Below are 25570 nucleotides of genomic sequence, written 5' to 3'. Positions count from 1 at the left end.
TTTAAATTCTTAAACTATAAAAACCAAGAATGGACAGAACGAGAATGTAACCTCTAGACTCATGGTGGTGGGATGGATTACGTTATCCCTTAGGGCCTTTTTACCACTAACTTTCTATAAAGTCCCATAGTAAGACCAGACCAGGAGGAGAGTAACACAGCCAGGATGTCTACTTCACAAGGCTTTGCTCTTAGTACTAGAAGACAAGGCAAATAATCCATAAATCCTGGAGCCGGGACTCTGCCCACACAGCAGGCATGAGAATCAGGGATTTGCTAGAATAACTGGCTCATTTGAAAGCATCAATACAAGTCTAAGAAGAAGTAAGAAGAGACCATACTCTGTCCTCTGGCTATATGACTGCTAAAAGGATTTGGTTTTATGTTATGTTTCCCACAAGTGTTCTGCTTCCTTAGGTGTTTTCTGGTTGCTGGGTTTTGTTTTTTTTTTAAGCTGAAGTCATACTCAGTGGTTATAAAATGTTGCCACCTCCCCCCTCCCCCCATTTTTTGCCTTATTGTTTTCATGTTAAATCCCTGCAGAGTTGTACTGTGTGCCCAGGTAGAGAACTACCTACAAATGAAAAGGGTGGAGAAAGCTGTCCAAATACCAGCACCTTCACACACCCTAAATTAACCTACAGAATAAAGACTTGGGTAATAGGATCATTATAAAGATCCCACTGGGGCCCAAATCACTCACAAGTTTATGACACATTATGTGACCACATTTTTCTCCCTTGAGGCACAAGAAAAAGAATCGATCCCCCCTCCCCCAAACCACAGACAGTGATGGGTAACCAGCCACACCACTGAGAGAAAGAGGGAGGGAGGGAAGAAAGAGGGAGGGGAGGGGGAGGGGAACTGCCCGGGGACACCAAGGGTTCTTCTCAGATAACACTCCCAAGATGCTATAAATAACCCGGAATCCAGCTCCCAACCTCGCCCACCACTTAGAGCCCTCCCAAGACTGAGCTGTGCAGCTAAGAAATCCCCACAGGCCAACCAAGAAAAAAAGTATGGGTGGGAAGTTTCACAGGCTGAAAGAATCCAGAAACTCCCAAATACATAATCCCAGCAGTCCCCCACCCCTAAAAACTGCTAAACTCCACTCCCTTAAACAATAACAATAACAACAACAACAACAACAACAAAGAAATCCTGACACAACCTACTACAACCCTCCTTCAGAGATAGGAGAAAGCTAAAAATATTGAGAAGGGAATTATTCCTAAAGTGAATCCATTTAAGTTTCCCAATTCAAAGCCAAAGTTACTTTCCTAGAAAGTGCAAAGGGCATCTGAGATCTAATGATTTTCTACTATCCACAAAGAAATCCTTCAAATAACTGGCATTTCTATAGTCTTTTATTTCCTTGATTCTTCAGAGGTCGTACTTACCCATTATTACCCTATCCATTCCTCACCATTCTAAGCAAAGTACTTCAGTAAAGTTAGACAATCTTCTCTATCCCAAACGTTCATAGGGACTATTTGTGCCCGACCTGTGATAGAGCCCTCCAAGCTCTAATTGTTCTGATAGCCACAGGCAGCCACATTGTGATGCCATTTTGGTCTTGAGTGTGAGAAAAAGTACCACACACTACATGAAGGTAAAATGAGGCACAGAGAAAGTGATTTGTGCAGGGCCACTGAGTCATGCAGCTGAGAATTTGAATTCTCAAGAGTCCTACTGACAGGCAACCTAATTCCTAAAAATCACAGAGTACTACTAAGAATGCCAGGGATAATGCAGGGTAGAGCTATGTCCTAATATGATGATTCTTCTTTGTAAAGTCTTTCACAGAACTTCCTTGCTTTGCTTGACTATGCTCATTAACTTAGCATCTAAATAACCAGTATCTGGTTTATTACAATAGCTTCCTGAGCTTCAGGTTTTTTTTTTTTTTGTTTGTTTGTTTGTTTGTTTGTTTTTTTTTTTTTTTTGTTGTTGTTGTTTTGTTTCTCTCGGTATAAAAGAATTATTCCCTTGAAAGAAAGGCAAATGGACTATGGGTAAAGAATGTGGCATACATTGTCAGATAAGATTGGGGTTTTTTGCTTACTGATTTCTCACCCTTATAAAGGAGAGTTCTACAGGATGATATTTTAGAAAAATGAAAAGGAAAAAAAAAGAAAATGAATTAACAAAATCCTTTTTTTTTTTTTTTTTTTAATGAGGGGATTAAGCCAGATGACTTCTAAAATCTATTCCAGCTCTAAATGATATGATCTGATGACCCTAGCTGGTCTTCTTGCCTTTCCAATCCTTTTGGCACACATCACTTTCAGATTAATCTCACTAAAACAAAGATTAATCTGGCCCGAACAACACAGTCAGATCAATTTGACTAAACTGCCACTTTCATCATGTCACTTACTTGTTTAAAAAAAAAAATCAATGTTTCCCTACTCCCTAAGAATCCAGTCCCCAAATTCCTTAGCCTAACATTCAAGACCTTCCCCAAATCTGGTCTAAATGTATCTTTCTAACTTCATTTAGCTATTACTCTTAAAAATGAACCTATAAAGTACAGCCTAGTTCTTCATATTCAGAAACTCTTCTGATATTAAGCTACCCCCAAGGAGACCCAGTTCCCTTCTTTCTGCCTGTGTGCTCTTTCTCTTCTTTTAAGGTAGAATTAAGTGAGATCTCTTCACTATGCCAGAAAGGCAGTTGGTGGAACATTGAATATAAAACTAGGTTTGGAGTCAGGAAGACTTGGGTTCAAATTCAGCTTCATATATTTACTTGCTGTGTAACCCTAGGCAAATCTCAGATTTCCTCAGTTTCCTGAACTGTAAAATAGGGATAATAATCACACTACCTTCCAAGGTTATTGTGAGGATCAAATGAGATAATAATTATCAAATACTTAAGGCAATACCTGGTACAAAGTAGGTACTATGTAAAATAGTCCCTTCTGTTCAGCCACAGTCAGTCATATTGTACCTTGACCTCCACATTTGAGGCCATTTAGGTCCTGTTTGAGTACTTTGTATGGAGTGTCCTCCACACAAAAGCAAAATGAGACACAAAGAAAGTGATTTGCACAGGATCTCCGAGTCACGTCAGACCACAATCATCTCTTTTCTCCACATCTCTCTAGACACTTATTATCTATATTTGATTTCAAAGTCTGGCTTCCTCTACCAGACAGACTGTAAGCCTTATGGAGGAAGAAATATGATTTTTGCAGATCCCTCAGTATTCAGCAGAAGGTTTTTCACACAGCAAGCACTCAATGAATACTTATTGTTTATTTGTTTAAGAAAAATGTGAAATAGGAAGTAACTCCTAAAATTAATCTATTTAGTTTTCAAATCCAAAATAAGATCTGTCATTCATCACACACACACAAAAAAATCAATGAATAGTGGAATAGCTAAACAATGAATTAAAACATACGAATGTAATAGAATAAGAGTCTTAATAAATATCAAAAGACAAAAGTTTTAGAGAAACTTAGAAAGACTTGTATGAACTGATACATTGCAAAATCAACAAAACCAATAGAATAATTTCTAATTACATTATATTTAAAAAATACTTGAAAGATTTAAGAATTCTGATCAATGCAATGACTCGTCATGATTCCAGAGTTCTAATGATGAAGCATGCTGCCCACCTCCTGATAGAAGGGAGATTGAATCAAAGTGCAGGAAAAGCAGGAGTAATAGTGCCAAATGAACTGGCTCTTAAGGGATAATTATTAAATTATAAATTTTCAATGTGAGCATTTATGCCTTGGAAATCTGCAAAAGGCACAAATAAGAGCTTGAATTATTGTTCTGCTTATTGTTTAGACTTTAAACAGTGATGGAAAAAATATTAATAATACAGACTAAACTTAGAAGTGTGTCCTACAAACATTTTTGCAAAGCTAGTTGTTAAATGTAAAACATACCACTGAGGACATCATACATCTTTTTGGACAGTAGAAGAATGTAAATTTTGCTCGACTCTGAATTGAGTTCTTTATTTCAGTTGGGGATAGAATTTGGAAGACTGAAGCTAGTAATATAGTGTTGCCCTCCAAAAAGAAGAACCGCCCCCTACCAAAAAAAAGATCTTTGAAGCATTTTTTTAAATGCACATAAGAGAACAGAATGAAGAGAATAACAATTAGCAAAGTATGAAAATAACACATTGATTTTATTATTCAAAGCAAGATATATATGCATATATATGTGAAATTTTTCCAGTTCTCCTCTGTAAATGGGAAATTTGCTAAATTATTTGTTAAATTCAGAATAGAAAAAAAATAAAGAAAAAATTAATAACAAATACACACACACACACACATATACCTAGACTGCCCACCTATACTTGGTAACCCTTAAAGGATTACATATATGTCTACTATCCTTTATTCTCATTCCATGATTGCTTTAAAAACCTCTTTATATATTTATATCACATATGTTCTTAGTAATGTCTTTTAAATCACTACCTCATTCAAGTATATCAAGAAGCTGAAAAAGTGGGATGGCAGCCAGACGGATGCTCTAGGATCCCTGAGGGTTGGCTTTAAACCCGACCTTAACACCTTACTAGCTGTGGAATTGTGGATAAATTATTTGAATGGTTCAGAACCCCAGTTTCCCTGTCTATAAAATAGATGTAATACTAATATTGTTTGAAAAGCACTTTAAAAAAATATTAATGGTAGCTCACTCCAGCTTACTTATATCCATCAGACAACATTCCTTTGTTCTTTGGGTTACCTGTAATTTTCCATTCAGAGATAATGATGATTCATAATTCTCAAATATAGAGCATCATCAGGAGAAAATTGGTGCAAAATGGTGTTGTGTGTTTACATATTAAATATATATATATATATGGAGAGAACTGTCTGTATACATGTGTGTATGTGTATACATATGTGTATATTTATAAACACATATGGAATTTTCACTCTTTGTCAGCTTCCGTTGAAGGATTTGGGGGTTTTCCCAGTGGATAATACTCAAATACAAGCTGTTCAGAGCTTCATGTTGGCATCTCTTTGCATACATATTTGGGAGAAGAGATGCAATTTCATCAATGTGGACAGCCCTCTACCAATGGATAAGGGTGGGTCATTTGTAAATCAACGCTCTTACTATGTTGTTTGGTTATACATGAGGTATGAATGGCCACATTACTATTGTGACTCAAGAGTCAGAACTGGAACTCAACTCTTCCTGACTCCAAAGATGGGCCCTTATTGATACATATATTATACTAAATTTGAATTAGCTCTTTGACTAAGCTCCAGAATAATGGTACTGACTATGAACTATGAAGTTATTATAACTAGCACCATTTCTCTTAAAGAGAATTTCCTGTGACCATCTAACAAAAGTCTTTAAGCATTTGTAATCCAAATGATACAATCTGGCAGTTGGTCATTTGTATATTCCTTTATTCTCTCATTGCTTCAATTAGTTTCTGAGGAACAAGCTTTGGTTTTTGTTCCTTCTGTAGTGTCTGGCATATTCCTAGGCACATATTTAATATTAAATAAATACTTAAAGATTGATTAGTGGTGCTTACATATCAACATTTGGAAATTCTTCCATGAGAAATGGGTGAATTTAGTTTATCAGATAGAGCAGCAGCTCCTGGACTTCTGACTGACTCTTTTCACTTCCTATTTCTAATATGCAATATATATACATATACATATATATATATACATATATATATATATATATATATAGACATATAGATATGTCTATCTATATATATCTTTATTTTTTTATTATTTATTTATTATTTTTTTTTTTTGCTGAGGCAATTGGGGTTAAGTGACTTGTCTAGGGTCACACATCTAGGAAGTGTTAAGTGTCTGAGACCAGATTTGAACTCTGGTCCTCCTGAATTCAAGGCTGGTGCTCTATCCACTGCGCCACCTAGCTGCCCCCAACATAAAAATCTTTTAAAGAAATCAGATTATAGAGTTCTGCACAGTATTTCTTGCTTTACACAATAGAACTGTACAAAGAGACGTAAATATTTTTTTTTCATCAAATAGGTATAACTTTTATTGATCACATTTTGAAGCTATGTTTTATTTTTATTTATTTTTATTAATTTTATTATTATAACTTTTTTTTGACAGTACATATGCATTATCCTTTGCACTCACTTCTAACAAAGAGACATTTCTTGTTGGAAAAGAGAACCAGGAGAAATCAATAACATGGAGAACAGAGATTAAAATGTTGGGGGAGGAGCAAATGGCAGCCTCTAAGGAGTACAGGAATCACTCATTCAATGAATAAGTAATTATTAAATTCCTATAGCATTTTGCTAAACCCTTGAAATAAAAGGATTCGTTTTAAAGGCAAAAGACTTAGATTTGAATCCTAGTTACTTAAAGTTAACAATAACAAGCTACTTAATAGTAATTTAACAGTCATTTAGCTACTAAAGGTCTCAGTTTCTCAATCTGGAAAATTAGAGATCATCTAATTTCTATTTCTAATTAGGTAATCTCTACAATCCCTTATAGTTCTGGCATTCTAGGATTCTATCTCCCTATCATTGAAAGGTTTGTCCATAGATAGAGAACAGCCTCCATAGCGCCTTAAATTGGACATCACTTTCTTGAACCAGATAGCTGGTTTTAGGATAGCACAGGAAAAATTTCAAAAATCTGTGAAAAGAAGGCTCTGGTCTGTAAATACCCTTTCCCTTGCTGCTTCCCCTCACACTCTGAAGACATTTCATTTTATTTTTTTCTTATGATATACAAGCTCACATTATTAAAAGTGAAACATGTTCAGAACTTGCCACAGACACATCTCAAGCACTTTTAACTTCACAGATGTCATCTTCTGTGGATTTATTCATCAAGAACAGTGGGAGGGGGGATAGCATTGAGCAATGTACTATTTTCAGTGGTATGCTTGAGTGTTCATGTGTGTGCGTGCATATATATACATATAGATATGAGTGAGAAAAGAGAAAGAGAGGGGAGAATTATGGGGATATAATTCTATCAAAAAACTGAAGTTATTATATTTGAGATTTTGTTTCCCTAATGTTATCAGTATTTAGAGATGGAATTATAGTTTATTTAATGCATCAATGTCCAGTTTTGAATTGACTGTGTTTCTTTTGCTTTCCCATAGTCACCATAAAGTATAATGGAAAGAACACTGAACTCAGCCTTAGAAGAGCTGGATTGAAATTCCAGCTCTGACACTATATTCAATTCAATTCATTTGCTTTTATTAAGCATCCACACAATAGCCCATCTTTCATCACCATGGCTTTACCCTAAGCATGGCCCATCCATGTAGGGGACACAAATATACATACACTTACTTGTCCCCCATTGAGATGTAAGTTTCTTGAAGATAGGGATTGGTTCTTTCTTTGTGCTTATATCTCTAAGGCTTATCACACAATAGTTGTTTAATATTTGCTGATTGGTTGAATGGGCAGAGTTACTGTTGGAATCAGGAAGACTTGGATTCAAGTTTTGTCTCAGACATACACTAGCTTTGTAACTAGATCATGTAATAGTCTGGGCCATATAATAGTTTAGTCCCTCAGGCTTCCTTCTGTTCACTGTTGCTGGATATTTAGAGAATCTTCCCCAATTGTTAGGTGCACTTGTTGGGACTTACAAGTAAAGGATGTGGTGACATCCGTCACACCTGTGGGCTTATTTGATGGGTCTTGTATTGTCACAGCCTGGCATCACACAACTTAATTGCACAGGATTGTTGGAGTTTTATGGCATGTGTCTAACTCTGAGACTTTCAAGTAAGAAAGCACATAGTAAATAAGTAGAAGAAACTCATTTTAGTACTACTATGGAGTCCTTCCATGAAGATCTTAGCCCATCTACTCCTTATCCTGTGAGATACTCCTCTGTGTTCTCCCCAGTAACCCCTCTTGAGAGGGTAGAGCATTAGAGGTGCCCTTCTGGTTCATTTATTAGCAGATAGTTGTTAATATGGCATTAGGGTCATCTCTTCTCAGTCTGTGCACAACTCTGTTAATTTTTATGAGATTTCACAGGCCCAAGTCATCACTAGTTAAGCTGCAACCTACTTATACACAGAAAATATGGCTCACCTGCAATTTTGATTCTTCTGAGATCATGGTGTCCCCAAATGCACAGCCAAAGAGCATCACCAAGAAGAAAATGGTGTTAGGAAGATGACTTTTTTCCAGCAGAGAGAAGTTTGAGATAACTAAAAGCACTTGCTCTGTTTTCAAAACGTTATTCAACCTTTTCCTCTCCCATTTAATTCTAAGTTTAGCTCCTTGCAGTGCTTATCTAAGATCTATATCATAGCTATAATTACATCTATATCTGTTTCATAGCCATATGTGTGTATCATAGATATATACATAAATCTATAATACACACATTTATGTTGATATTTATATAATACATAAAATATTAGATAGAAATATAAGTAGATGATAGATGAAGAGATAAAAAGATATATTGATTTATCAGCTAGATAGGCAGTATGTCCAATTGCATATCATAATCTGAGTAGAATGAGCTTTTTATCCCCTTTGCTTTTTCAGTGTGTATGCTTCTTTCCATTGACTGTGGATCTGATCTTATTACAGTCAAAAGTAATTGGTGTGGCAGATGTTTATTCCTAGATCCCATTGTAACTAAGCATGCATTCTATCTAGTATATATCATGAATATTATAAAGTCAGGCCCTCACTCAAAGAAATTAGTTTATCATCAGTTAAAGCTTAATTTTTAATCCCAGGTGTAGTTGTTAATTACTCAGTTGGCAGAACTGTCCATCTTTGACCAATGACTGTGACTCACCGGCCAGCTATACTTTTATCTTACTTTGCTATCTCCAAACAATACACTATTCCATACTGGTCTAATTCATAATAGGCATATTCTCCCTTACTAGAAGTATCATGTACATGTCTCCATTACACAGGAACTCTGGGATCACAAACAGGCAAATTGGGGAAACTTAAAAGCTCTACCTCCCTTAAAACATGGAAGATTCTAAAATAAAATGACTCTGGAATATCTTCAATTATATTCAGAACCACACCTTCTAAGGGAGCTCAACTTTTATCAGTTGAGTGTAATTTTACAGTGTGTACTGTAAAAGAACAGCTTGAACATAGCCCTAGAACTCTGTTCTCTCTCATACCAGGGCAGCAAGGGAGAAGGAAGTGAGGTAATGTGATCAAAGAATGTATTTCAATGGAATATTTAAAGCCAACTTCCTTGGAATACCAGATATTACACAGGGGATTCATCATTCTCCTGGAAAAGGCAGAAATAAAGGATAGTGCCTTATTAACATCTCTGTCTTCCTTTTCCAACCTGGCACCCCTACATACTTAACCTGTTACTTTCTTGTTTAGCACAGCCCTTATAACTCAAATGTTCTAAATCATGAGACAGATGCCTATGAGATATGTTGTTTATAATAAAATAGTGAGGATTTTTTTAAAAGCTAAAAATCCTAAATCATGTAGCCATGGAATTAGCCTGCTATACTATGTTCACTATTCTGTACAGTTATCATCTTCTTATGTGCAAAACTGTGCCCCAAATAATCCAACAAACAGAAAAGGCAAATAGCTTTTGAAGGCCAGGCAAATATTTGAAAAGAAGATTCATTTTCTTTCTTTTTTTCTCCCTTCCTCTTTTTTTCCTCCCTCTCTCCATCTCTCCCTCCCTCCTTCCTTCTCTTTCTGTCTCACACACACACACACACACATATATACTTCTATCCACCCTTCTTCCTCCACTCCTCTCTTCCTTATCCCTTTTCTGACTGCCACCTCTACTTCTTTTCTGCTCTTCTGGTCTCCTTCTCTTCTCCTCTGTCTTTCCTTTCTTCTCTCTATTTTCCTTTCTCTCTCCTTTTTCCTCTTCCTCTCTTCTTCTCTATTCTTAAAGTAAAGAAAGCAGGGGTACATTTTTAAGTTATAGATTTGTTTTTAGACCAGCCAATTACCTATTACTAATTTTTAAAATCATATAATATTTTTATCACTTTTCATCATATAATATCTTTCCTTTTAAACACCATTTTAAAAGGTAAGATATATGATGTGAAGTGTCCAATAACCACTATGTCTCAATTTCAGAAATAGCTCATACTGGAAAATGGACACATCTTACCAACTAATATGAAAAATGAATCCCTAAAAGCAAAAGCCTAACTATTATGATCCAACATTTATTCTAGCCTTTTGAAAATTGACCAGCCCACACAGACTTTTTACCAGCCTATCCTCCCACAGAAAGGTTACACACATAATAAAATTAGCAATGACATCAGCATCCTTTATACCTACCCAGTCTAAATTGTTACTCTCTAGAGACAATTTATTTAGAGTCATAAGATTTTGGACCCAGAAGAGACCTCAGAGATCATCTAGTTCAACTGCTTTGTTTTACATACAGGCAAACTGAGAACCAAAATGGAAAAGAAATTTGGCCCAAGGATCCATCATGAAGGGCCTTAGAGATAACCTTATCCATGGAACATCAACCTCTTTGACATGTTTGGTGAAACTCATGGATCCCTTCTAAGAATAATGGCAGTCAGGACTAAGACCCAGATCCTATGGTTCCTGGTCTAAAAGATTATAGTACATGATATAAAACACTGAAGAGTTTTTGAGAAGTTCACTGAGATACTAGAGTCATACATTTTCTAAATTAATTTCAGGGTCATAGATTTAGAATATGAAAGAACCTTAGAAAACTAATCTCAGATCATAGATTTCAAGCTGGAAGCGATCATACAGGTCATTCTAGTTTAATTCCCTTATTTAATAGGATAGAGGAACTGAGAGCTTAGAAAGCTCAAAGTCAGGGATTGTGAAAAATAAAATGGGAGAATCACAGGAAATAAAGTGGATAATTCTGATTGTATGAATATGGGATGCACAAACAAAACTAATGCAGCCAAAATTATAAGGAAAATAGGAAACAGAGGGGGAAGAGGGAAATTAAGAGCAAGGATATGAATAGGAAGTTTTCAGACAAAGAAATCAAAACTATCCAAAGTTACATTTAAAAAGTGCCCTAAATCACTACTGATTGGAGAAATGCAAATTAAAACAACTTTGAGATATCATATCACACCTATCAGATTGGCTAACATGACAGAAAAGGAAAATATCAAAGGCTAAAGGGAATGGAGGAAAATTGGGCAACTAATGCATTGTTCATAGAGTTGTGAACTAGTCTAACCATTCTGAAGAACAATTTGGAACTATGTCAAAAGGGGTATAAAATTGTATGTGCCCTTTGTCCCAGCAATACCACTACTAGGTCTGTATTTCAAAGAGATTTCAAAAGGGGAAAGGACCTATCTGCACAAAAATATTTATAGTAGGTCTTTTGTGTTGGCAAAGAATTGGAAATTGAAGGGTGCCCACCAATTGGAGAATGGCTGAACAAGTTGTGGTGTATGATTGCAATAGAACTTTATTGTGCTATAAGAAATGATGAGAAGAATGGCTTCAACAAAAAAAAGGGAAAACATAAACTGATGCAAATTAAAGTGAGTAGAATCAGGAGAACAAGGTATATAACTGTGTAAGCAATAGTGTAATGATGATCAACTGTGAAAATTTTAGCTGTTCTGATCAAGACAATGATCTAAGACAATTCCAAAGGACCAATGATCAAAAATGTTATCCATCTCCAAAGACAGAACTGATGAATTCTGAATGCAAGTGATGCATACTTTTTTAAAACTTTATTTTTGCTATTTTATTTTGTTTGTGTTTTCTTTTGTAACATGGCTAATACAGAAACATGTTTTGAATGACTTTATATGTATTATCAATATCACATTGTTTGCCTTCTTAAGAGATGGGAGAGTGGTAAGAAGGAGGAAATTTGAAATTCAAATTTTTTTTCAGTGATTGACAAAAACTTTGCCATGTGATTGGAAAACACTTAAAAAATAAATAAAAATATTTTAATAAAAGAATTCCCAAGTCCAGAAAGTATAGAGAATATTTATAGTTAGTAAATAGCAGAGCCAGAATTTGAATTTTAAATTTCTTTTGACACCAAATCCAGCATTTTCTTCACTGCACCATCCTCCCTGATCTGCCTTCATTAAAGGAAACAAGTAATGACAGGGATATTCCAAAATAGGAGAAAATTCCTTTGGAATCAAGGGACCATCATGAAGGGCCTTAGAGATAACCTTATCTAAGTAACATTAACCTCTTTGACTTGTTTGGTGAAACTCATGGATCCCTTCTAAGAATAATGTTTTTAAATGAAAATATGTGTGTGTGTGATTATAAAAGAAATAAATTATATTCCAATAAAAATATAGTTTGTTCCCTCAAACAAGTTCAAAAATCCCCTAAAAATCTATCTCTGGAATCCATGAACTCTTGATCACATCCACTTCTTTAGAGATGATGAAACTGAAGCCTAGAAGGGTTCAATAAATTGGCCAAGGTCACACGAGTACTAAATAACTTAGCAAAGAACAAGAACTCAGGTTCTGGGCTGGGAACTCCTTTCCTAGGCTATCCTACCTTCCATATGAGTAGATAATCCACAAAACATTTTTATTTCAATCTAGTTTTGATAATTTATCAGGTACTCTTGTTGGGAGGGGGAGGAGTTTCCTGCTTGAGATTCATTTTCCTAATTAGGTTTGCTTAAGGCTAATATTCAAATCAGCTTGTATTCTCATGAGTTAGCAAGCAGGAGGGTAATCCAAGGCAAGAGCACATTGGCTTGGAGAAAACTGCATTAGAAATCTGTCCCAGTTAATTTACAGGTGCAACCCAGACATGTGTAATGGAAAGAATCTATTTTTATCTAGAATGCAGCTGGATGGCTAAATGGATAGTGTGCTGGACCTGGAGTCAGAAAGACCTGAGTTCAAATATGACACTTCCTAGCTGTGTGATTCCCGACCAGTCACTTCACTTCTATTTGCCTTAATCCTCTGGAGAAGGAAATAGGGAATAGTATCATTACCAAGAAAACCCAATAGATGGTCACAAAGAGTTGGACTAAAATGACTAAATCAAATGATTAAAAGAACAACAATTTCCAGGGAGTTACTATCTCAGGCAAGAATATGCCCAAAAGAAGGAGGGAGTAGTATATGCAAGGATAAGATTTTTGAAAGGTCTGGTTACAAAGCAGTTTTTTATTAGGGCTAAGAGCCTAATATTCTGCTTGGGCACTACTGGAAAAAAAGAAAGGAGATTGTCACTCTAAATTCATCTCTACATTCCGCATTTTTCTTAGCAAATCCCATATAAAACCAAATAAGCTCCCAAACCTGTGCTAAGGAATGGCTAGACAGCTCTTCTTTTAGAAGTGAACATGGAATAAAACAGTGATACTATATCTCCCAAATAGGTAATAATGATACTTCATTTTACATAGTGCTTTAGAGTTCTTTATTTGTTACCTCCTTTGATCCTCACAACAATCTGGTCAGCTAAGGATATCTCCCATTTTATAGTTGAGGAAACTGAGGCTGAGTAGTGAAATTATTCTTGACTCTAAGCCCATTATTCTATCTACCATGCCATATTCACATTTTACAAATGAGGAAACTGAGGCACAAAAACTCCAGGGTCATATGGAAAGTAAGTATTCTAAAAAAATGAAGATCCCAAGTCTTCTGGACTCCAATTCAGTGTGTTCTAGTTACCGTCACATTGTCTCTCTTTACCACTCAATCTCGGTTTTTTTCATCTGTAAAAAAAGGATGAATACACAATCTACCTTGTTGTGAAGAAAGCACTGTTATCCTTAGAGAACAACAGAATTGGAAGTTGCTATCACCACTGTGACTACCACCACCACTAATTATAACAAACAACTCATAACAATAACAATAATACAACTACTACTCTTGAGACTTCTCAGCTTCCAGATCTAATGGTTCAAACACTTTAACTCTCACTATATTCTATTTAAATCAAACAAACAACAACAAAATGAGATTAGGGTTCAGGGGAGGCTATCTTTCAGAAAAATAAAGCTTTTAAAAGCAATTTACGAAGAAACATTTTATAAGAAGAAATAAAGTCAGCTTGTCAGACCTAGAGTTATAGAGGACATTGGTGTTTGTTCTTAGAGAGAGAAGATTTCACTTTTTTTTTTTTAGAGAAAGAGAAGAAGAAGAAAGAAGGAAAGGTGAATAAATAGATCAATAAAAACCAAAGGCATGAGAGTACTTCAAGCTCTTTGTTTATTAGCTCCTTTCAGGCCACCTGCTCAAAAGTGTAATGTTAGTTTATTTCCTTGTTTAAATCTCAGTGCCTGAGTATGCACGCACAGAACAAAATAAATATGAATTTTCTCTCCACCCAAAGCATAGGCTCCAAACCAGCCAGCCCTAGAAGGAGAGGTTTCCACAGCTAAGCACCAAGGCAAATATTTTGTCACTATGACAAGAATTGAAATGAGACAAAGGCTCAAAATGCAGGAAGGCAATTGGCAATTATTTCTTTCAGAAATGAGGAATAAATGATTTCCCAATATAAAGAAAAGCTAGAATGGAATCCCATTGAAGAAAGGGGGCGGGGGGGGGAAAGACCTTTGCCTAAAACAACATTTATTTGTCTCTTTTGGCTTATTACATGTTAGGCCTTAGTAGTAAGGCTTAATGGATAATAGTGTAGAAGTCAAGAAAGACTAGATTCAAATCTCTCTCAAATTTACTTTTGACTATAATTTATCCTTCACTTAATTTTTCTTTCTTTCTTTTTCTTTTGCTGGGCTAAGTGACTTGCCCAAGCTCACACAGCGAGGAAGTGTTCAGTGTCTGAGGACAAATTTGAACTCAGGTCCTCCTGACTTCAGGGCTGGTGCTCTATCCACTGCACCACCTAGTCGCCCCCACTTAATCTTTCTAATCCTTAGTTTCTTAATCTGTAAAACAAGAGAAATAACAATGGTACCTTCCTCATAGGGTTGTAGTAAGGCTCAAATGAGATAATATCTATAATATATTTTCCAAACCTTAAATTGCCACATAAATGCCAACCATGAGAGATTTTGGTGTGAGAAAAAACTCATAGATTTCCTTTCAAATTTAAGAAGTTTGATGTCCAAATAAATTAAATGAGCACAACCTACTTCCTTCCTGGGAAACAAAAAAGCAGAGCAGGGTAAGTGAAAGCCTTTGCACAACAAAACTGCTTCTTTCTCTCTTTTTCAGTGACATGGGTGTGTGTTTTGAGTAGAGGCTCATGAGACTTCTGCAGAAGTCATTCTTTTAGAGACATAGGCTGATCCTTTTAACCTAAAAAGGTGGGCTGCCCTCCCCATACTGTGGTCTGAAGAGATGCCAGAATATGGGTATTCCCAAATATAGTTTTCCCAAAGTAATCTAATGCCTCCAACCATCAATCCCAACCCCAAGTGACCTCCAACTAATCTCTTCCTCTACCTCCCTTCATATCTATATTTGTAAAAGGAGATGAGATGTACAAGCCCAGGAGGCTCTGCTGATGGCACCTTTTCTATGGGATGTCCTCATCCTCAAACTCTCATTCTTCCCATTGATGCTCATTTCATTTTCCCACATCATCTTGCATCATATTTGTGAGAATGCTATATCCATCAGAAGTAATCAGTTCTCTAAGGGCAAAAACTGTTCAGTTTTTGTCTTCAAATCTCCAACATCTAGCAATTATCCAGCACACATAGTAAGTGTTTTCAACAATGTTTGTCACACTGGGCTGATGCAGTCTGGCAGAGTGGGAAGAGCATTAGACCTGGATTAAAATACTGACTTTGACATTGTAATCCTGTGCAAGTAATTTAATTGCAGCTCAGTTTCTTCATCTATAAAAAGGGACTAAGACAACTTCTACACAGAGCTGTGAACCAAATACTTTATGAACTTTAAAATATTATAGAAATTAGAACTATTATTACTCTTTTCATCCTATAGCCCCAAACTAATTTTCCCTTCCAAGTAAATACATGTGAACGTTGTTTTATAGCCCCTGTACATTATCTTACTCTTGCCAATCTACTCATTTATTTATTCAACTCTTAACATTATTATTTATTCAATTCAATAAACATTTATCCATTCCAATTTAATTCAACAAAAACTGATTATGTAGGTCTATATATATTAAAAACACTAACGTTTAGCATTGAAGATACAAAACTAAAAACATGGCAGCATCTTCTTTATGGTGTTTATATTTTCTCCTGGATGTTTTTGTGTACTCTTCATGGGATTTTTAGCACTGGAAAAAAAAAGTTTTTGAAATTCCTATTCCTAATTTTAAAACTAAGGAAACTGAGCTTGGAGAAACTGTTTTGCTCTAGTCTATCTGTGTTGGGATCATAATTAAAACTCAGAACTTTTGAGTCTAAATTCAATAGGTTTTTTCCCTTATTACAATATACTATACAGTATAGTTAACTGTATATTATTGCCTCACAAGACTAAAAACTCCATGGGGACAGGAATAGCATTTCATTCAAACTTTTTATTTCCTCCAATAACTAGAGTAGTGCTCTACATAGAGTAAATACTTAACGTTTGTAGAATGGATGAATGGAATGAAGGAAGAAGGAAGAAGAATGATTCCTACCCAATGATAGTAACATAGAGGAATTGTTTATCTCTTATATACAAAAAAGCCAAAGCTCAGAGAAAGTAAGGGATGTTGTTTTTTCTTCAATATCCTATGGCAAGCAATGAACCAGGAAGTGAACCATGAATTTTGGCCTTCAGCCCCCACTTTAACTAATCATCCAACAGCATTGCTCCATATGCATAAATATGGAGAAGCTGATAAAGCACTATCAAATTCTTTATCTGAATAAAAAGCAACAAGTGCATAGCAGAGAGAAAATTAAAAACACTGTAAACCTGTAATGGCCCACATAGGCTGTTCAACTTAAACTATTCCCAATAGGAAACTACTAAAACTATCCCAAAGAGCGTTATTCTACTCTCTTATATGCTACTTTTTGGTCATGCCTATTTTCCCCTTACTCCTAGCTTGCTTGTTTGTAATTGTGCATATGTCAAACAATATTTACACATATTCTCCAAAGAAAACTGAAGTCAGCCTGATTTTCCTGGCTTTTTCAGAACAAAACAGCCTTCACCACATCTGTACAGAATCAGAAGGCCTGGTGATTTTATATATCTTTTCACTTACTTTCCATTTCCCAAGTTCTCCCTTCCTCCCTACTAACTTTCCTCCCCATTCTTCCCAACCACCTAGTTCATAACACACACACTAAAATTCACAAATGCATATTGGTTTTATAAACTCTAAGGTATCTGGGAGTGCTATTTTGTGGACCCTCAAAGTTTTCAAAATCATTAAGATAATTAATTTACCTTAAAAATAAGGTAATTAAAGGAAGTCAGGCATCATAATCAAAGTTTGTCTTCTACACTCTGATTCTGATTTTATTAACCAAAAGAAGCATAACGGCCTTTTAGTAAACTGCTTCTCATAGTTAACCATTATGTAAAAGAAGAAAGTCAAAAGTTAGCCATTACAGGTTTCTCTGGATACCTTGGTTTTACTTTTCTTCTATCCTCTCCTAGCTCGTTCCCTGTCAGAGGCATACCTTTATGTTGTTATTTTATAAGCTGTCATTTTTAACACAAAAGAAACATACCTGCCACAGGCATCCACAAAGAAAATAGCCTGAAATGGTGCATCAAATATCCAACTGCTGGGGTGAGCTTCTTGTCTTTGTCCTTTGGTGGCCACAGTAGTACCTTAATTGGGTGCCTCTCCCTGCTATCATTATTTCTAATTTGATATCACCCTTAAATTCCACACCCTTCTCTGAAGGAAACATATATAGTATTTTATCTTTGTCTCACACACACACAACACAGTGTATGTGGGGGAGATGTAGAATATTGAGTGAATTGTCATTAGCGGACTTCTTTCAATAATAATAATAACCAAATAGACCCAGAGAATTAGTTCTGAGGGAACTTTAACACAGTACAACATTGCAAACCATTCTACAGAATGATGTGGTCACTACTTATTATTATATATATATACCAATATTTGACCTGTCTCCAGGGTAAAGGTCCTTGGCTTTCATGTAGTATGGATGGATCTCTTTGTCAATTTAGCAAATCTATAGATCCCTTTTTACAATGTTTTAAAATTCATAAAATAAAATATATGATTGTGAAGGAGTCCAATTATATTGAAATTGAATTATCAAAATATCTTTTAAAAGCTCATAAATTCTAGGTTAAGAAACCCTGTTCTAGTGATTGGGCTTATCCCATATCTCTAAAGAGAGAAGTCACAATTTAAGAAGATCCTAGCATGAGAGCATAAAATAGCTAAAAGGGAGATTATCTAGTCCAAACAACTTTTATGAATGAGAAAATAAAATCATTAAATGGTGAAGGAAGTGACATGGCCAAGGGAAGCACAAATAGTTGGCAATAAAGCTAGGATGGGATTTCAGCACCAATCATTCAAAATCCAGATAACTTGTAATCAAACAAGCATCTATTAGTGTCTACCATGTACAAGGACCCTTATTGAGGCACTGAGGACTGAAAACAAAAACAAAATCTCTTTGTCCTTAGGAAAACTGCATTTTACTTGTGAGGGTAAGGAAAGAATCAACATGATAAAAGCAGGTAAACTCAAAACATGTAAAAAGTAATAGAATGCTTTCAATGAGGAGAGAGTGCTAACAATGGAAGCTAGGAAAAGCCTCTTCCCGTAGACTTGGACATCTGTGCTCTGCTTTGAAGGGAACAAATACTATATTTGATAAATGCATAGGAATTTATATGAGTTCTAAATATCCATCCACACGCCTTTCAATGATCTTTGTCCACAGATCCCAAACAGGCCAAAGGTAGTTAGTGTATTTTGGTATGAGATCACTATTAGCCAAAGATAGCTGTAGCCCAGAAAGAGAGAAAAATAAAAAGCCAGATATTTCAAAAGCCATAAAACACTGCTCTTAAAGGTTATCAAAAAAAATTGCATTTGGAAAATAGCCAAAATCAAGGTTAAAGAAAAGAGAAAAAAGAGGCATTCAAAGCTTGTTGTGAGAATTCACATCTTGAATCGCTTCATGTAACTCTTCCACACAAGGATCAAGTATTGCCATTCTGCAAGCAAGTACTTTAATCATACAATAAGAGTAGTTTTTGTGATTGTTGTTAATTCCATATCAAATCCAAGAACCAATGGAAGTTTTAATATAAGAAATCTAAGAATAAATGCATTCAATTCCCAGTCATGACATGAAAAAAACAAAACAAAACCACCAAAAGAAAGCGTAGCTTGTTTCTTCACTAGTAGAAAGGTGGCTTACTTTTTAAACAGGACTTTAAAATATTCCTTCCAGTGATGTTTTACATGGGCTGAATATGAAATCCTTCTTTACTCTTCCATAGTAATAACTGGGATTTGTACAAAGTTATAGAAGCCTATCTCAGATACTTAGTAGTTGTGTGATCCTGGGCAAGTCAATCAGTATCTTTCAGCTGCAATTTTCTCATCTATAAAATAGAAATAACGATAGCACCAATCTCACAGGGATGCTGTGAGAATAATATATAGAAAGTGTTTTGCAAGTTTTATGATGCTGCATGAATGTTAGTTGTTATTATTATTTTCATTTATCCAGCAATCCTCAACAATCCAAAAGATAGACAGTAGAGAACTTGAAAATAAACACAAAGGTCTCTGAGAAAGCAAAATGGATATTTCAAAGTCTAGGTACAAGAGTCTCTGAAGCCCTCCCTTGGAAGTACTCTGCTTTTTCCACATAATTCTAACCAACTTCGTGATCTAATTTCCTAAGCCCCCAAAAATTAGAAGAGTGACTGGCCAAGGCATATATTTTGCCTTATATATAAGACACTAGGCAGGCTAGCAGCAAGAAAAGAATGAGAGGGAAAGCAGAAGTCTCCACACTAAAAGCCCAGCAGTATGAAATCACTTAGTGTCCCAGCAAAGAGTCCTCCACATACAACAACAGTCCCCGAGGGCGTCACCCTATCAGAGAAAAGTACAATAACTGATGACCCTTTTATAATGATCATTAGTCATCAAGCAAAGGTTAAATTGTGCTCGTTATCACCTTCTGGATAATAGTACCAGTGTTTAGATAGCTTTAAGGTCTGAAAACCCTTGGCAATATATTATCTCAATTTAAGCCCCATCCCAACATTGGAAGATAAAAGTTTCTACTATACCCATCTTTCAGATGGGAAAACCGTCTCAGAGAAATTAAGTGAATTGTCTAGAGAGAATTAAACTAATGATCCTGCTAAAATCCTGTGATTCTTGATTTATTTTCCCCCAATTTAAAAAAAATATTTTTATTTAAAGTTTTGAGCTTCAAATCCTATCCCTCACTCTTTCTCTCCTTCTCTTTCCCCTTTGCTCAAATGGTAAGAAATCAGACCTAAGTTATACATGTACCATCATGTAAAACATTTCCAGATTAGTCATTTTGTATCAGAAGATTTGAATAAAAAAGAAAAAGATGGGCATCCCTTCAATTTCCAGTTCTTAGCTATCACAAAAGCAGCTGCTATAAAGATTTTTGTGCAAATAGGTCCTTTTCCTTTTTTTTTTTTTTTTTTTTTTTTTTTTTTTTTTTTTTTTTTTTTTTTGGATGTTTTTAGGATGTAGACCTAGCAGCGATATTGCTGGATCAAAGGATAAGCACAATCTTTTAGCTCTTTGGGCATAGTTCCAAATGGCTTTCCAGAATAGTTGGCTTAGTTCACAACTCTATCAACAATGCATGTGTCCCAGTTTTCCCACATACCCTCCAATATCAAAATATTTTCCTTTTTGTCATGTTGGTCAATCTGATAGGTGTGAGGTGATACTTCAGAGTTGTTTGAATTTTCATTTCTCTAATAGTGATTTAAAGCATTTTTCATATGATTATAGTTAGTTTTAATTTCTTTGAAAATTGCCTGTTCATATCTTTTGATCATTTATCAATTGAAGAATGACTTGCCTTTTTTATAAATTAGACTCAGCTCTCTATATATTTTAGAGAAATAAGGCCTTTATCAGAGATATTTGTTACAAATCTTTTTTCTGGTTTTCTGTTTTCCTTATAAATTTTGGTTGTATTGGGTTTGCTTATGCAAAAACTTTTTAATTTTATATAATGAAAAGCATCTATTTTACATTTTGTAAAGCCATTTATAACTTCTTTGGTCCATAAATATGACAGATAAACTATCCCATGCTCTTTTAATTTGCTTTATGGTATCACATTTTTGTGTATAAACCATGTACCGACTTTGACCTTATCTTGATACATAGTGTAAGATGTTGATCTATAGCTAGTTTCTGCCATATTGCTCTCTAGTTTTCGCAGAAGATTTTGTAAAATAATGAGTTTCTCTTTGGACTTTGGGGTTCATCATGCACTAGATTACTGTGGTCATTTATTATAATGTAATTTGTACCTAATCTATTCTGCTGATCCATCACTCTATTTTATAGCCAACATTAGATTATTTTGAGGATTACCACTTTACAATAGTTTGAGAGCCAGTATGGGTAGACTACCTTCTTTTGCATTTATTAATTCTCTTGATATCTTTGAGCTTTTGTTCTTCCAATTAAATTATTATTACTTTTTTTCTAGCTCTATAAAATAATTTTTTCATAAGTTTGACTGGTTTGAAACTGAATAAACAGATTGATTCCTGATTTCAACTCTCAAAGCCTAACATAATATGTTGTAGATATTGCATACATCACAAATATTTTGAATAAAAATATGAATTAATGAATGAATAAGTGAGTGAGTAGGTAAGTGACTGAATTGAAAGTTGTTGAGCAACAAAACAACATGTTGAATATAACTCCACAACTAGGTTACTAGTACCTATTTCAGGTGATTACCATGATTTTGAAAGGAAAGATACCATTTTGTCAAGTCTGAGCCTGAAGTTTTGTTGCAGATACAGATTACCAATTCATTTTAGGGAGTTGCCAGAGACACTGAGAGGTTCAGAGACTGGTCAGGGATCACACAGTCAGTATGTTCATGGTCAAGTCTTTGTGATTCAAGACTAGTCCTTTATCTCTCAAAAGCCTTATGCAACATTCAGAATAAGGAACATAAAAGAAAAGTGTCATGAAGAAATTATGAAACTGGTATGAAACAGCAGAAAATAAAAGCTCCCCAAACCCAGTCCTCAGTAATGTAGAATCATCACAGTGCCAGCACTAAAAACAGCAGCAAAGTCAAGGTGGGGCTTCCAGAGACAGAAAATACATGAGAATTAGTCTTATCTTGTCCTGCAATAATTTTGACACACCCCACATTTTTAGGGCAATTTTTTTAGATACTCTAAGGAAAGATGAAAAATAATCTGTTGAAATGGGAAAACTTTCAGAAGTCTAGTCCTAAGAGAAATGTACCTTTTTTACCTTCTAAAATAGAGAAAACTGCTGTAGGCAAATTTAGCTATTACCGTGGAATCACTGGAGTACTTCATGAGAATGGGGGCTAAGAGGGGATGGGGGAGGAGATGGTGGTACAGAAAACAAATTAAAATACCCAAAATGTACCTATGGCAAAACATTCTCTCCTGATCAACAATGTGTGTCTCTCTCTCTATGGAAGAGTCTGTACAGGGAGTTCCCATTGAATGCCATGTATAATTAGTGTGGCACATGCTAGGGATACAGCAGAAATGAGAGGGTAGCATCACAGAGGTTTGTCCACTCATTCTTTCTGACCTGTGCATAGGAATGAGCCTTTCCCCTGAGATGTAACATTTTCTTCTCTCTCTCCTCATCAAAATTTCATTCTTAAAAGTGAAGAAGGAAAGCCTAAGGATAAAATAAGCCAAAAGCCAATGGTAAAAAGATTTTGAAAAGGAAGAATTTGCCATTCTTAGGGCTTAGGCAGCATTCTTTCTGCAATGATCCTTCCAACTACAAAAAGTGGAAGATCAATGCAATTCAACAAATATTTACTGAAAGTCTGATCTTTCCAAGGCACTGAAGAGACCAAAAGCAACACAGTCTGTTTAGAGACGTTATAGTCAGGGCCTTCCTGGGGTTCTTCTACTAAAAATATTCTCTCCTATCAAAGTTTTCTAGAACATTTTGTTAGGATCTCTCTCCTAGGATCTGTGTCCATTACTCCCTATCTTAAATACCAAAATATCTTAATATTCTTTGTTGCAAGGACAGAGTAATCATACAAGCAGCCCTTCAGCTTAACACCTGTAAGGCTGGGAGTCAGTTTCCCTTGTCTCCTGGAAGCTGCAGTTGCCTCCACACAGTTAAATGAAATTAGGTTGCCCTGCATAAGGACCATTTTCTAGTCTACATTTGCTAATCCTGTCTCCATAAACACTTGGTCACCAAAGTTCTATTGAATCTAAACCCAAATCTACTCCCATGACCTCCAAGCTTTCCTTGACTACTTCCCTAACTATTCTAAACTGCAGTGTGTCTACTTCCTCTGAACTCATGGCATCATTGCTATTACAGTGTGTACCACTCATTTCTTCAATCATATACTGTTTTGTTTTTCCCTTTGCATCACTATTTAAATATTTAGTTTTTTTAGGAGTACTTGCCTTATCTCCCCATGTAGACAGTAAATTCTTTCAAGACAAGGAGTGTGTTATATAATACTTGATCCACAGGGCAAATGGTCAGGAAATATTTGCAAATAATAATCATATATCAACCAGTAGGCACTAAATAAATGCTCATTGACTGCCTAAATTTTGATAAGTTTCAACCTTGAAAGGAACCTTATAACAATTTGAAACTAGACACAAAAAGTCAGGAAACTGTGTAAACCTTTTAATCAAGTGATAACACTACTATGTAAATATTTTTTCTTTTAGATGATAACTATATATTGATGGTATAAATACATTAAAAAGAACTGGAAATATTATAGGTGCCAATATTAGAGACTGGATTTAGGAAGAGCTAAATAAATTATGTTATATGAATGTAATATAATGTTTTCATGTAACTAAATAGACTAATTCAAAGAAACCTGAAATAACTTGTATGAACTTATTCAAAGTGAAGTTTGCTGAAACAAAAGAACAATCGATATAATGGCTATAATAATGTATAGAAAACAATTCTGGAAGATTAAAGAACTATGACATATGATCAATACAATGACCAATCCCATTTCTTATCTTTCAGCAGAGAAATGATGAACTAGAGGTAACAGAATAAAAAATGCATAATGTGTGAATTTGTATTGTTTTATATAACAGAGGATTTTTATTTGGAATGGTGTTTATACTGGTAGATAGTAGGGAATTGTGGGTTGGGAGGAAGTATGTAGTGATAATGATGAAAAGAAAGAAAAGCATCATTGAAACATTGATGTGTATTTTAAAATAAAAGATCAAAAGAAAAGTTCAGAAGAACATAAAAATAAGCTGGAAGTAATAGTGATATTTTGTTAAATTTAATATATCTTTTAAATAAACCATATAATAGTTTACAATGCATACACCTTCCTCTTTTTTCCTTTTCTTTGTATACTAAAATGTTTATACTATTGTCAGTGATTAATATTCATCGGAAGGAAACTTTTAAAATAAAAAATAGAAAAGATTTGATGGAGAAGATGGCTGTCTACAACCTTTTAAGCATTATCATATAGAAGAGAGATTAGATTTATTCTATTTGATCCCAAAGAGTTAAAATAGGCAGAATGGGTAAAAGTTGCAGAGAGACAATGTAAGGAAAAACTTTCTAACCAAGATACCTACAAATGGAATAGCTGCCTCAGAAGGCAGTAAGCTCCTCTCACTGGAAATTAAATTAGCAAATAAAATTAGATATTACTTGTTGGGAATGTGATAGAATATTATGGATTGAATTAAAAACCATCCAATATCTCTTCATTTCTGTGATTTTGAGATTTGGGGAACAAAAAGCATTTTCTGAGTATGAATACACCTAAAAAGATATCATTTCTTGCCACTAATACTTTGCAAAAACTTTCAGATAGACCAAGAGTAAGTAGAAATAACTCTGAGGGAGAAACAAAAGATAAAGGTCTAATTTCTTCATTTTATGATTTTTTTTTTATTGTAAATTTAGTCTACTTTAAAATTCAATCCACCAATGCTTTGGGAATGAAAATTTCTATGGGCATGTGGAACAGAGTGTTTGTCATGCTGCTTAAGGAAAGAGAGGTCTAATAAATAAAATTTGACTCATTTTCTGCTTGTTTTAATTAATTAATTCTGTGAAAGTCCCAAGCAACTACTATATAATTTGTGACTGAACTGTGTTCAAAGAAAGAAATATATATAAAATCTTTCTCATAGGATTTATAATAGACAGCAGTGACATTAGGGATTATCTAATCTAATATAATCCTCTATTTTTAGAGAGAAGAAAAAAGAAGTAAAGAGAGAGTTAAATGATTTACCCAAGGTCATTCATCAATAAGTCTCTCTATCTGTCTCTCTGGTTGGCTGGCTGGCTTTAGCTCTAGCTCTTGCTCTTTCACCTATATACAGCCTCCTTTCTATCTTTGAGTGAACCACTCACTGAACTTCCACATTTCATGTTTTTGATAGCTTCACCTA

General features: G+C 35.0%; 1 protein-coding gene across 40 annotated transcripts in view; it reads right to left on the bottom strand.

Moving 5' to 3' along the window:
* Window positions 1-25570, bottom strand: part of SOX6 (SRY-box transcription factor 6) — a 701644-nt gene that overhangs the window by 390692 nt on the left and 285382 nt on the right. For 2 of the 40 annotated variants that reach the window (XM_074275214.1, XM_074275222.1), the window contains exon 1: window positions 17623-20576. The exons of 34 other annotated variants lie outside the window; for them this stretch is intronic. The gene's annotated coding sequence lies outside the window, so the exon portion shown is untranslated. Of the gene's footprint in view, window positions 1-17622; window positions 20581-25570 lie in introns of those variants that run through there. 4 more of the 40 variants (XM_074275220.1, XM_074275224.1, XM_074275198.1 and 1 more) reach the window with 3 other exon arrangements.

Source organism: Sminthopsis crassicaudata, chromosome 6 (assembly GCF_048593235.1).
Source record: "Sminthopsis crassicaudata isolate SCR6 chromosome 6, ASM4859323v1, whole genome shotgun sequence".
Classification (NCBI taxonomy): Eukaryota; Metazoa; Chordata; class Mammalia; order Dasyuromorphia; family Dasyuridae; genus Sminthopsis; species Sminthopsis crassicaudata.
The sequence above is the reverse complement of the archived record's forward strand: the minus strand, read 5'-3'. Positions and strand labels throughout refer to the sequence as shown.